Source organism: Trematomus bernacchii, unplaced genomic scaffold (genome assembly GCF_902827165.1).
Source record: "Trematomus bernacchii unplaced genomic scaffold, fTreBer1.1, whole genome shotgun sequence".
NCBI lineage: Eukaryota > Metazoa > Chordata > Actinopteri > Perciformes > Nototheniidae > Trematomus > Trematomus bernacchii.
The window spans coordinates 7,001,882-7,017,032 of record NW_022987720.1 but is presented as its reverse complement, the minus strand read 5'-3'; positions in this window follow the sequence as shown (position 1 = coordinate 7,017,032).

The following is a 15,151-nucleotide window of genomic DNA, read 5'->3' as shown; positions in this document are numbered from 1 at the left end:
TTTAATAGTCTTCTGGCCTGTGGGATGAAGCTGTCCCTGAGTCTGGTGGTTTTAGTCCGGATGCTGCGGTACCGCCTGCCAGACGGCAGCAGACAGAACAGTTTGTGGCTGGTAATCCTGAGGGCTTTCTTTAAGGTTAACCTGGTATTTTGACTACATTTATTTTAGTTACTTTACAGATTTGGATTAATGATGTGAAATATAAACAACCCTTAAATCAGACTTTAGTTACACCTGAGTAAAATTCAGTGAAGGTGATTGTCAAGTGCAAACAATCAGGCGAGATATTTGATAGTTGGTGCTTGAGAAGACAACAAATGTATCTGCAGATCCCTATAAAGCATATTCATTACTCGTTATTCTCTAATTGTTCATCAAAAACTGTATATAATGTCTATTTTGCACATCCCTTTCAAGATTTCAAGATTTTCAAAGGTTTATTGAAATATAATATACACAACTACGGTGTAGTTATGCAATGATGACAAACTTGGGTCATAGGTTCCTCAACAAGAGATCTATCAATATGTGTGTACCTCCACCATTAAAATGTCATATGCTGCACATTTCTTATTCTATCTACATACATCTTATAAGAGTATAATAAATATGTATAATATCGGTTAAAATAAGTGCTTCAACATAGTTAACATTGCAGGAAAGTTGATTGTCAAGTCCCAAAACAAACCATGCAATATATTAAACGTTAAGTACTTTGTCAGGCTTAATAGGGTATAGATACCCCCAAAGCTTTTTGCTTACATGTATTTAAAAGAAGACCTTAAAGGTGGGGTAGGTAAGTTTGAGAAACCGGCTCGAGATCGCTAGAATTTGAAAATACACAACCGGAGAACATCTGCCACTTCCTTATAGAGCCCCTCCTCCAACACACACGAACGCGCACATGACCAATGAGGGCACGAGAGAAGTTTGTGCACAGATGGAAGGCTGACAGGCAGGTAGGCCATCAAGTTATTTTAGCCGGGCCGGCTAAAATGATTGGTCGTGCTTTTTACAGTACTACGGCTTCCACAGATGACATTTCTTTATGGATTTTTTGTCAAAGCACTTAAGATACTCATTGCTATCGGGATGTTAAGAGCATTCCATGGAATATAACAAAAAGTGTATCTCGAGCCGGTTTCTCAAACTTACCTACCCCACCTTTAACCTAAAGTATTATTTAATGTTTAAATAAAGCCTAATTAGTTTGTCTGTTTTGCACATCCTCCTATTAATATCTTTGTACATCCGGCACTAAACTGTTTTATTCTAGATACCATTTACAGTATCTTCTTGATATTTTCTATTCTATATTTCTATCATTGACCTTCTACTTTCCTCCTATTTTGTATATACTCTTAATATTTAAATGTTTTCATAAAATATAACACATTCAAAAGTGCTTTACAAAAATGAAAGACATTAAGAAAAAGGCATTTTAAAAATCATTAAAAAGCAACACAATCTACCTGCATTGCAATTACTCTAAACGTGTAATAACGTGCTTTAACCAGTAGGTGGTTTGGGTTAAAAAGCTGTCAAGTTTACAGTGTTAACAAAATAAAATATACTGCTGTTTCCGGTTTAGTTTACGACGGATATATTTGGTTATTGTTTTGATATTTGTAACACAAAAGCGATGGAAAAAACACACAGCAACACAGAAAAGATGGTCTTAACATGACCCAGCGGTCTAGTAGTTAACAAAAAACAATAATATCAAAAAATATATATTACTACTAACTTTATTGTGAAATTAAAACAGAACGGTAAAAGAATAGTTTCCGGTCTATTCTGAAGCCCGATCTCCAGAGGTGGGGACTCAAGTCACATGACTTGACTCGAGTCAGACTCGAGTCGCATAATTTTTGACTTGAGACCTGCTTGACTAACATTGCTAAAAGACTTGACTTGACTTTGACTTGATATTCATGACTTGAGACTTGACTTAAGCTTGAGACAGATGACTTGAAAGGACTTGACTGTTTAAAATTAAATATTTGCGTTTGTTTTTGTATTGAGATATTACGTTTAGTTTTTTCAAAAAACGTGATTGGGTGATTATTGCGCCATGCGCGCAAACCTGGCAACCCACTAGAAGGCAGGAGTGTCAGTTAACAAGGCAGCGGCTAGCGTTACTCCAAAAATAGTGAAGTTTGGATTCAAGGATTATGTTGTCGATTATGTGGAGGAAACTTCTGTGTAGCAATGCATTGAGTCACCGACTCAGGAAGGAGACACGGTGAGAGTTGGAGCTTTGATGTCAAACACTGATGGGTTTATTCAGAGTATTCGGCCGGAGGATTCACATCACAAGTCAAAGAGTCAGAGGTTCTGATTACACGGTAGAGTTGCCACGTCAATTCTGAAGAACCTCTCTCTATGTTAGACCTTTTAACTGGTTCACAGAGAGAAATCAACATCTCTGAAGGAGTAGACTAAACACTGAGCCACCTGCGTCCGACACTCATGGCCTCAAGGATTTCACATCCGAGAGCCCACAAACACCGATAAAGAAGTGCCTCAGTGTTCCCACAACAATTACCCTTCGTGCCAGTCAAGTTGACCGGTCACAGAGCAAAAGGTTAGATATCTAGAAGAATTATTCCTTAACAGATTACGCTAATAACAAGGGAACAGCGGTATGCAGGGTCTGCATTATAAAGATCAATGACACGACCACCAAAACATCCAACTTCATTCGTCACTACAAAAAACCCCACAGAGAAAGGTACGTGGATGTGTTGTGTTAGCTAGAAAGCTAACGTTAAGTTTAAGCTATGTTAGACTTGGTTTCAAATCGATTAAGCATTGCAAAGAGAAGACAAAACGGTAAATGAACACTAGAACCGCCAAGGGATTCATTTTGACTAACCCTGATACTGACGGGCTGTCAGGAGAGGGAGAGAGAGAGAGGAAAAGAGATGCCTCGTTTATTTCCCCTGTGTTATTATCAGAAGTTACTGTAAACTTTTGAATAATGTAGTTCATCTACTTTTAGTAGTTTGTTTAAATGTTTTAATTATGTTGTTTTTGTTTGTAGAAGTGCATCATTCTTTGATTCATTGTAAACTTTTTGATCTGTTATGATAAACTGAAGCAATTTCAAAATTAACCCAATTAAGTGAGTTTTAAATCGTCCTACTTAGTTTATAAGGAAATTATGAAGAGGAACAAATTAAATGATTTGAAAATGATATATATGTAGGTGCTGACGCTGTTGGCGGTTCTAGTGTTAACAGAAATTTAAATTAAATATGTGTAATTGCAAATGCCATATATGATTTTCTTACCTGGAATTCTGCCTTTTTGAACAGATTTTTTGATTGAGTCCTAGCTATATTGTCTGCAGTTCTAGGGTTAATATGAATCTAATATGATTAGGTCTAAATTAGATTTCAAATGATTAACTGTGTATGTAATGAAGATCATAGTGTGGGTTGAATCCATTTTCACAACCACTGTCTTTTAACTGATTTAAATGCGGAAACTGGGCTTATTCATCAGAATTTCGTATGACTTGACTTGACTTGCTTGACCTGAGCAATGACTTGACTTGACTTGCTTGACTCTCACCACAGTGACTTGGGACTTGCTTGATACTTGTAGGTCAAGACTTGAGACTTGCTCATGACTTGCACATGTAGGACTTACTCCCACCTCTGCCGATCTCTGTAGATAAATAAAGAACTACGACAGATGTGTAATATTTAATGCAGCCGAACCATTTATTACAATGCATTCATGTGATGACTTTCAAAGAGTAAAGCAAGCACTGCTGAATAAAGTATGATTTTATCTTTTACGAAACATTTTTTTATTTTGGAATGCAGTTGGAGGTCAACCAATCACAGAGCTTGAGAACTAATCACGGGGTTTGTCAAACAAAGCACATGGTGTAGTCCTAAACGATAGCTGAGGATTCTGGATAGTGTAGTGTCTTCTGCCATCCTAAACTCCGAAAAAATATTTGTTTCTCCGAATCGAAGGGGAAAAATACAAAAGCATTGCACACAATTTAAACCAATCAATGTTGTGTAATTAACCTCTTAAGGACGACGGTCCCCCCAGTGGACCCCCCCCCACAGTTTTTTTTCGAGACTGTGTCTCAGGGCTTCTTAACATTTATGAAACTATTAATGTGTAGCACCAGATTAACGGGAAGAATCTCAGCTAACTGAAGATATGAACCATTTTTACCAAAACAAAACACAAGGGTAATACCAAGCCTCTGAATTAGCACTAAGCGAAAAAATGCTAACGCACTTTAGCACACAACTCAAGATAAAGATACCCTTATTACTTATCGTAGCTGCACATACAATATATCCGATTAAAGCTGAGACTCCACAGATTATATAGTTATAGGATCATCACTGAGCGATCCGAACTTGCGACAGGGGAAGCAAACACAGACATCACAACACGTACCTTTACGGAGCTTTTACGGGAGATCGTCTCACCGTAGCTGTCAATCTGATCAAAAGACGTGTTCAATGGCATTAAAACGGAAAAAAACGTGGCTACAACTGTTGATCCATAGGTTAATAATGTATCTGTGCCTTTGAAAAAATTATTTATAATCCATAATTCCATTTTTATGTAAAAATCGGAGAGAAAAATAAGTTAGCTGCTAATGGTAGCCACCAGAGTGTATGCAGCTTCCGGTTTTGGTTACGCGTCACTCTCACTCCTTATTTGTTAACGTGTTGGTGTGTATAGAACTTTCCCTCGATTCCATTGGCTCTAGCGGTTATAAAGGGATTTCATTCATCAAAATCGACCAAGGGGGGCCAGAGATAGGTCAAATCCACCCAAATGACCCCAGAAGTGTTTTTTTTTGGCTAAATCTCTCTAAAAAGGTCAAATTTAACTTGTTTTGCATCAATCTTGATACAGGGTACTTATTATATGTTGTACTTTGGATTTCTAAAGCTTTTAGTCTACTAACCCATCATCCAAGGGTAGTTTTCACTGTAAGTAAAAAAGAATTTTTGGACGGACACTATAATTTACAGTTTTTTACTATGTTCAATCTGAATTTTCTTTAAAATAAAAAACATCTATATTGATTCTGATTTTTCTATATCCAACTCACAGGTTTATCATTACTTTGAGAATAAAGATTATTAATTTAACCCTTTTAGAAGGTGTGAGCCTCTCTGCTCACACAGGGTTCAAAGAGGGACGGAAAGAGCAGGGTTTGGGTTTAACACAGGCGTTTATTAGCACCAAAACAAAGTGTACAACACGGGTTGCAAAACGTTGCCCGTGTGGGCTCCTCCACAGGTCCTTCGGCGACCTCCCAGGATCCTGCCTACTGCAAGACAGACCAGAACCAGGTTACCACATGCTTTTATTCAGTGATTGATTACCTGATTCCGATCAGCTGTCTGGCCTCCGGCCGAGCCACTCCCTTCACACCAGCAGCCGGCGCCCTAACCACACCCCGCTGCCACATACCCCCACCGCCCGACTCAGGCCGGGATCCCGCCGGCCGCAAGCTGACTCCCCCCCCCCCTCCGCCGAGCGAGAGAGGAAATCAGCCACGACCATCTGGTTACCCGGCCTGTGGATCACCTTGAAGTAAAAGGCTGTAGCGCCAGATACCACCGAGTGATCCGGGCGTTGGCATCCTTCATGCGGTGGAGCCACTGGAGCGGGGCATGGTCCGACCAGAGGGTGAAAGGGCGCCCCAGGAGGTAGTACCGCAGGGCGCCGACCGCCCACCGTATGGCGAGGCACTCCTTTTCCACCGTACTGTAGTTCACCTCCCTCGGGGCGAGCTTACGGCTAATGTACAGTACGGGGCGGTCGACCCCCTCCACCTGCTGGGACAAAACGGCCCCCACCCCACTGTTCGAGGCGTCGGTCTGCAACACAAAAGGGAGAGAGAAGTCAGGAGAATACAGAAGCGGCTTACCACAGAGGGCTTTTTTAACCCTCTCAAACGCCAGCTGACACCGCTCCGTCCACTGGACCGGATCTGAAGCACCTTTTCGGGTCAGGTCGGTCAGGGGACTGGTCGGCTCCGAAAAGGACGGGATGAACCGCCTGTAGTAGCCGGCCAGCCCCATGAACCTCCTGACCTCTTTTTTCGTCTTGGGCGCCAGACAGGCTGAAATGGCGGTTGTTTTCTCTATCTGTGGCCGCACCTGCCCGCCGCCCAAGTGGTACCCCAGATACCGTACCTCCCTCCGTCCAACCGCACACTTCTTCGGGTTGGCCGTGAGCCCCGCCTGCCTCAGGGACTCGAGCACTGCCCCCACCTGCTGCATATGCTGCTCCCATGTCTCACTGTGAATGATGACATCATCCAAGTAAGCAGCAGCATATGCAGAGTGGGGACGCAGCACCCGGTCCATGAGCCGCTGGAAAGTGGCTGGAGCTCCGAACAACCCGAAAGGAAGTGTGACAAATTGGTATAAGCCATACGGAGTGGAGAAGGCAGTTTTTTCCTTAGACTCTGGAGAAAGGGGAATCTGCCAATAGCCCTTGGTTAAATCCAGCGTCGTGTAAAAGCGAGCAGTGCCTAGCCGATCCAGGAGTTCGTCGACCCGGGGCATTGGATAAGCATCGAATTTGGACACCTCGTTCCCCCTGCGGTAGTCCACACAGAACCGGATTGACCCGTCGGACTTACGTACCAGCACGACGGGGCAACACCAGTCACTGGTGGACTCTTCTATCACTCCCATCTCTAGCATAGCCTGAAGCTCCGCCTGAACAATTTTCCTCTTGTGTTCAGGCAGCCGATAGGGCCGTGAACGAATGGCCACGCCCGGGGGCGTTTCTATGCGGTGGTGTATGAGAGAGGTGCGCCCTGGCAGCGGGGAGAACACATCGGCAAACTGCCTTTGCAACGAAGCAACGTCTGCTCTCTGGCCCGGTGCGAGATTGTCGCCACAACAGACCGGGGATAATTTGTTGCTTTTAATGACCTCCGGTCCCAACTCATCTCTCTCAATCACCGTGGTGACCAGAGAAACAGACGCCACCTCCCTCCATGCTTTCAGGAGGTTAAGGTGGTAAATCTGTGTTGCTCCCCCCCTGTCAGAACGCACCACCTCATAATCTACGTCCCCCACTCGTCGTGTGACCACGAAGGGTCCTTGCCACTTGGCGAGTAGTTTAGAGCTAGAGGATGGGAGTAATACAAGCACTTTATCTCCCGGTGAAAATTGTCTCAGTTTCGACCCTCTGTTGTACAGGCGCTGCTGACGTTCCTGAGCCTGGAGCAAATTCTCCCGTGATATCTGCCCCAGTGAGTGGAGTTTTGCTCGCAGGTCCATAACGTACTGTATTTCGTTTTTACTGGTGCTTGGACCCTCCTCCCAGTTTTCCTTAACTAGGTCCAAAACACCCCGGGGCTTCCTGCCAAATAAGAGCTCATAGGGCGAAAATCCCGTGGAGGACTGGGGCACCTCCCGCACTGCAAACAACAGAGGATCTAGCCATTTATCCCAATTACGACTATCTTCGTGAACGAACTTACGAACCATGTTCTTTAGTGTTTTATTAAACCGTTCCACCAGGCCGTCGGTCTGAGGATGGTAAACACTAGTCCGTATTGAATGGACGCCCAATAGTTCATACAGCTCGCGTAGTGTGCGTGACATAAACTGTGTGCCCTGGTCAGTCAGGATCTCTTTCGGGATCCCGACTCGGGAGATAATGTGAAACAGTGCCTGCGCGACGCTCTTTGCAGAGATATTACGCAGCGGCACTGCCTCGGGATATCGCGTGGCATAATCCACTAGGACCAGTACAAAGCGATATCCCCGTGCACTCCGGTCTAATGGCCCGATGAGGTCCATACCAACTCTCTCAAAAGGCACCTCAATCAATGGTAACGGGCGCAAAGGCGCCCTGGGGGTGGCCGGCGGGTTAACCAGCTGACATTCACGGCAAGATGCACACCACCGCTTCACATCTGCGCGAATGCCTGGCCAATAAAATCGGGCCATTATCCGGTGTAGTGATTTGTCGTACCCTAGGTGACCTGCCATGGGGTTATAATGAGCCGCCTGGAAAACCATTTCCCGACGGCTTTTTGGCACCAACAACTGGGTATTTATATCTCCTGTCTGTGTGTCACGGCTCACACGATACAGCCTGTCCCTAACCACCGTAAAGTGTGGGTGAGTGAGTGCTGCGTTTGGGTGTAGCTGGGAGCCATCAATACTCACCACCTGGTCGAAGGCGTGCTGAAGGGTCTCGTCCCTCGAGTGTTCGAGGGGGAAATCCTCCAAGGGAAACACCAGCGGGGCCAGAGGGACCTCCGCGGCCCCCTCCGTGTCCGTTTCCCCCTCGACGTCGTCAGCCGCCTCCGACTCTCCACTAAACACAGCACACAACTCACATTTCCCTGCCGTCCGTGAACGCACCCCCATAGCCCCCGCTAGCTTAGCAAACCCCGGCCAATTCGTTCCCAAAATCAGAGGGTGCGTAAGGCGAGTGCTAACTCCAGCCCTGACTCTATGCTTTTTTCCCTTATAAGAAATTTCCAGCGTCACCTCCGGGTACTGGTGAATATCCCCATGCACACACCTCACCTTCACCCACGATGCTTCAATCAATGCCCCAGGCCGAACCAAGCGCTGATGGATCATCGTCTGATTACAGCCCGTGTCCATCAGAGCCTGGTGTGTACCCCCCTGTATACATACCGGTATACGGTACGTCCCTTCCAAATCGGGGGAGGCAACTGGCGGTCCCGCAACCCGGACCAGCTGTCCGACCTCCATGAGAGGACACTCCCGTCGGAAGTGGCCGGGCTGCCCGCACCGCCAGCAATCCAGCCCTGGCGTCTGAGGAGCCCCCCGTGGTGCCGGACGACCAGAAGCGTAGGCCGGACCCTGGGGAGAGATAAAAACAGGAGGGTAAGGTAGGGCTTGGGGGTGAAGTGTCGGGGCTGCAGGGTTGAGCCCGTGTGGTGGTGGTGGAGGAAGGGCAGCTGCTCCAGGAAATCTCCTCCTCGGGGCTGGGATGGGTCTGCCCGCTGAGACAGCCGGTGGTCGGGGCTCCTCTTTCACGCTCCGCCGGGGAAGCGAGAGGTGGTCCTCCGCGAGGACGACGGCTGCTTCCAGGTTGGCGGGGCGATGGCACTGGACCCAATTCGCCGTTGAAGATGGCAGGCCGGCGATTAACTGCTCCAGCGCCACCTGCCCGACGACTTCCTCCGCCGAGCGCACCCCCGGCTGGAGCCAGCGGCTCGCTGCATCCAGAAGCTGTTGCGCGTATGAGAAGGGCCGGTCAGCGTCCTCGAAGGGGAGTGCCCGGAACCGGCGGCGATGTCCCTCTGGCGTGCTGCCAAGCCGGTCCAGGATGGCCTTCCTCAGATATCGGTACACATGCCGAGAGGCTGCGGGCAGGCTGTGGGCGGCTAACTGCGCACTCCCAGATAGCAGGGGCAATAGCCGCGCTGCCCACTCCTCCTCCGGCCACCCGCACGCCGCCGCTGTGCCCTCAAAGATGTCCAGGTATGCCTCCGGATCGTCGTCTGCCGTCAATTTCTGGAGGGCAATCGAAGGCGGTCGGGCCGGGTTGGTCGCGGGATCGGCCTCCCGGGCGGCCGGACGCTGCAGCAGCTCCCGTAGGAGGGCCCGGTCCTCGCGCTGGCTCGAGGCGATCCCGAGCAGAGCCTCGCTCTGCTGTCGCTGCAATGCTGTGGTGGTCTCCTGCATGTGGGCTAGACGTTGGAGGGCCTGACCCAGCGGGGTTTCTCCTTCCGACATGAGTCCCTGTTCAGGTGCCACTGTGAGCCTCTCTGCTCACACAGGGTTCAAAGAGGGACGGAAAGAGCAGGGTTTGGGTTTAACACAGGCGTTTATTAGCACCAAAACAAAGTGTACAACACGGGTTGCAAAACGTTGCCCGTGTGGGCTCCTCCACAGGTCCTTCGGCGACCTCCCAGGATCCTGCCTACTGCAAGACAGACCAGAACCAGGTTACCACATGCTTTTATTCAGTGATTGATTACCTGATTCCGATCAGCTGTCTGGCCTCCGGCCGAGCCACTCCCTTCACACCAGCAGCCGGCGCCCTAACCACACCCCGCTGCCACAGAAGGGAATATATGGTCATTTGTTCTGGGAATGTCATTTTTGAGCCTGAGACCTGAAAAACAGGCTCAAGGTGGAACAGGTTAACAAGGATAATCTGGTGTTTTTGAGTTGATGAGTATTGCAGATATCACTGTAAAATCAATCGACAGTAAGGAGAATAGTTACTTCCGGGTGTAAAATCCTCCGTTATCCAATGGGAATGGACGCTCACATTGCCTTTAAACAGCCGCCGACATGGACCGATGCGGTGCTTCCATGAGCGTCAAATACCGCCGCCGATGGGAATACATTGCAATCAGTTGAAAGCTCTTTGCGTCCGTTTATGAAGCTGAAGGAGCCTCGGTGCGTCCCAACTGCACGCCACGGGACCCTGACCAAGCGTCGCTCCTGGACGTTTAGGGAGTGAGAGTGTGTTGTTGAGGGCGCTGCAGGATTTGATCCATTATGGTGTAGTGCAGGGGTGGGCAATTATTTTTTACAAGGGGCCACTTCAGAAACTCGAGCTGTGTTGGGGGGCCGAATCAAAAATAAGTTGAACTTAATTCTGCTCAATATACCAATACTGAAAAGGTGTTTTACAGTATGTTAAAGATAAGAAATGAATCAGCTTTATACAAAACGAAATTAGTGCTTTTGATTTTTGTTTTTCAGTTCATTTTACTTGTTCAGTGAGAAAAATCCAGTCTGTCTTGGGCTTGAACAAGTGCACGGAAATCTGGTTCAATGTCTGAGGTGGACAGCTGAGAGGTGATCATCAGTGATAGAGGATCTGTATCTGGATTTGTTGAACTTCATCACTGAGAATGTCTGTTCACATATGTAGGTAGATCCAAAGAGGACCATCATCTTCTGAGCACGTCTCCTGATGTGTGGAAAGTTCTCCTCTTTCAGGGAAGCGTAAAACTCAGGCAGTGAGACTGACCGACAGAAGTGTGTCAGACTGCAGGTCAATGAGTTCAAGCTGAACATCACTGGGTGCATCATCCACATGGCATGTAAATGGGGAAAAGATCATGTTCATTTTATTCTCAACTGTTTTGAAGTCTTTAAATCGCCTTGAAAACTCACCATGCAGTGCTTCTAACATGGATGAGTACCTCTGGAGGTGATCAGCTGATGGTGTGGCTTCCTTCAGTGTTGGCAAGTGCGTGAGAATGTTGTCCTCCATTTGGCTTGAGAGAAGCTGCAGCTTTCTCATGAAAGCCTTCACTGCACTGTACATGTCATGTACAAAAAGGCCCTTGCCTTGCAGTTTGACATTTAATTCACTCATTAGTGCAGTCACATCTACAGCAAAACCAAGGTCTGCCATCCAGTCTGCATCTGAAAGCTGTGGGATGTCGTTTCCTTTCTTCACACAGAAGTCTTGAATCTCTTCTCTCAGGTCCCATACTCTTTTCAGCACTTTGCCCAGGCTGAGCCACCTGACAGCTGCATGGTAGGGTATGTCACGATGTTCAGTCTCACTTTCCTCCAAAAGTGCAACAAACTGTCTGTGATTCAATGCTCTTGCCCTGATGAAGTTAACTATTTTAGTTACAACATCAACAACATGGTTAATTTTTAACACTGACTTACACAACACTTCCTGATGTATAATACAATGCAAAAATACCAATTTCTGCTCAGGGTTAATTTCTGTCACTTTATCCTGCATTCTCTTCAATAGTCCAACATCTTTCCCTGTCAGATTTGGACAACCATCCGTTGTCACGCCTGCCAGCTTGTCCCATTTCAGTCCCAACTTTTCCACACATGCATTTACCTCCGTGAACAAATCACTCCCTGTTGTTGTCCCTTTCATTGACTGCATGGCTGCCAGCTCCTCCGTGATTTTGAAGTCTGTAGTTATCCCACGTAGGAAGATGAGTAGCTGGGCAGTGTCACATACATCGCAGCTCTCATCCAAAGCCAAGGAAAAAAAGTCAAAGTTGACCGCTCTGTTCTGCAGCTGAAGCTCCAGATTTCCCGCGATGTCCTCAATTCTCCTCGTAACAGTGCGTCGGGAGAGCGGCACTTTCTCAAATGCCTCCTTTTTCTCCGGGCATATTAGTGCGGCAGAGTCCAACAAACACTCCTTAATGAACTCTCCGTCCGTTACTTTTAAGACATAACTCGTCTTGACAGCTGCATCTCTGGATGTGGAATGTTTTGTGAAAATGTGTTGTTGGCTTTGCAGCTTAGCTAGCAAAGCATCCGACCCCTTTGCCCGCTCTTCCTCAGACAGGTTCTTGTATTTATCTGCGTGTTTGGTAGCATAGTGGCGACTCAAATTGTACTCCTTGAACACAGCGACCTGCGCACCACAAACTAAACACACAGCTTTACCTTTCACTTCTGTAAATAAATACTTAGCGGTCCATGTCTTGTTGAAAATGCGGCATTCAGTATCGATCTTTCTTTTTTTGCCCTTAGCGGACATTTCGAGGACTAGCCGGCCAGCATCACTCGTAGCTGTTCACGGCATGCGCGTTTACGTAAATACATTTAAAAAACAGCAGCGCCCTTTTCAAAATAAAAGCAACACAGTTAGAAAAGTATTTACGCCATGCAAGCAATACAGCTGTGTTGCTTTTATTTTGAAAAGGTTGCTGTTTTTTTTCATTATGTTATAATTTATGATCAACCTCACATGGGCCGAATGTGGCCCGCGGGCCGTAAAATGCCCACCCCTGGTGTAGTGTGTTGCCAATAGTTTTCTTGGTGACTGTGGTCCCAGCTGCCTTGAGATCAATAATAAGTTCCTCCTGTGTAGTTCTTGGCAGATACCTCACCTTTCTCATCATCATCATTGACCCATTTGCAGCTTATTTACCTGCAGCTTTCTTGATGTTCTGTGTTTCTATTCTCATGGTTGACTGCACTTATTGGAAGTATCTAAAGCGTCAGTCAGGCGGCGGCTGGCGCTTTTACAAGCATTTACGAAAACTACAATGGCCTTCTTCTGCAGAAACAAGGTGGTGCAGCATGCCAGACTCTATAGATATGAAGGGACTGCAACACATCCGGTCTTAGTTTCCTGTGATTATAGACATGATGATGAATAAAATATATTCCATAAAATGAGTTTCCCTATGCATGTAAAACAAGTATTGCACATAATTAGAAATAAAGACAAGAGAAGAAAATAAACAATTATACAATATAAACATCTCAAAATAGAAGATAAAACAGAACTAAAAGAGTGAACATATAAAAGTTGACCGTGGAAAAAATATGTAAATTATCTGAGAAATAAAACACTATTGACTGCCTAAATTACAGCTAACACAATATAGAAGTAGGATATTATTTACATTTAGTATTTACAATGACATATTAAATTAAATATAGATGTTAAATGTACATTGAGGTATACAACACTTCTCACAGAGCTGACTTATTGCCAGGCACGTGCACACATAGACCTCAAAGTGGGCTTGAACCCCTGCCCTTTTTCTTCCTCCAGAGAAAGTGCCCTTTTTATGGGGTGTTTTAAAAACAATTTTTTAAATAAATTAATATGTATCTACTGCTGTTTGCGCACACTTTCCAAACACATATTGATTGAATAAAAAAATATATATATCAGGTCGGGAGATTAGACTGTGAAGTTCCGCTGCTCTCTCTACCCTCCCTCCCTTCCACGTCTCGCGCACAGTGGTGCGGACATCGGCAGTCCCTTCAGGCAGCACCTCCCACTTTACTGTCCCACATTATGCCGGCTTTTCTTTGCTTATTTTGAAGGTGAGTGGTGATGAACAAATGACTAAGCTGCCGGTGCCTCAAGTTTACAGCTAATTAGCCAAAAGACAAAAACAGATATAGTTAACTAGGGTAGGCCTAGCTAATGGATAAGTAAGCTCAAGGTTTTGCTAAGGCATTTATCATGGGCATACAGGCTAATGTACTGTACTTAAGGGGAGACACTACTGGTGAATACAGTAAAATGTGTATCTAATAACGTCATCACAATCACCACATTGATATGCAAATTAGGCGTTAACTAGGCCTGATTAAAATGTGCTAATTTGCATGTAATATTACAAGTAGGCCTACATGAAAAAACGATCTTTTTGCCTGCAATGTCCTGCCTTAAACAGTAGCTTCATAATTTTGATTGATGGCTGCTCATTTAATAACTATTATTTTTACTAGTTTGTTGCATGCTGATAGATCTTAATCATTACATGATACAGCGACCCACCCTCATGTGAAAGGAGGGAATTTATAGGTACACTGAAATTAAGTCCTTGAACAGTTATGTTTCGTTATGTGTGCGTTAAGTGTAATAATAATAATAATACAAATGTATTGGATCATTAATGTATTCAGGCAATTCAGTATTATATTGCTTGTCTATAGAAGCTGAAGGTTAACTTACTTGTGAAACAAAAGTGAATTGAACAAATTATTTTAATCACTTCTGCAGCACAATGCCAAAAAAAGAAAGAATTCAGAAAAAGAAGGAGAAGGAGCGCCAGGAAACAGCCAAGAGTAGCACATCTCTAAATGCATGGTTAAAACCAAGTACCAGCAGCAACACACAAGAGAGAACAGATAACTCAAATGTTGAAAGTGTTACACCTGAGAAAGCAGTAGAGATCTCACAAGCAACATTGGAGAGACAAGGGGAGGCTTTAGAGGCAACACCTGACACAGAGCCGAAAGATGATCAGGAAATCCCTGTCACTGTGGAAGAGGAAGAAGCCACAGGAGGGGAAACGGTGGATAATGTTGAGTTTGAGGAAGCCATAGAAGAGGGTGATGTTGAGGAAACTGTCAGTAGTGTAGAAGAGGTCATATCAAAAATTGCATCCTTAAAGTATCCAACAGATCCCGCCCACAACCAAGCTTTTGATCTCAAATGTAATGTCAGCTATGTGAAAATGTGTGTTGCTAGAGGACCATGCCAACCTATCCTTAGATTTCCCAAAAACACTGTCGGCCGATCATTTCAAAAGATGTGGTATGAAAATAAGCCATGGTTGGAGTATTCACCCGAAAAGGACAGTATGTACTGCTTCAGCTGTCGGCTTTTTCTCAATTAACAAAAGTACAGTAACAAGAGTGCTTGGAGAGTGGCTGGCGTAAACAACTGG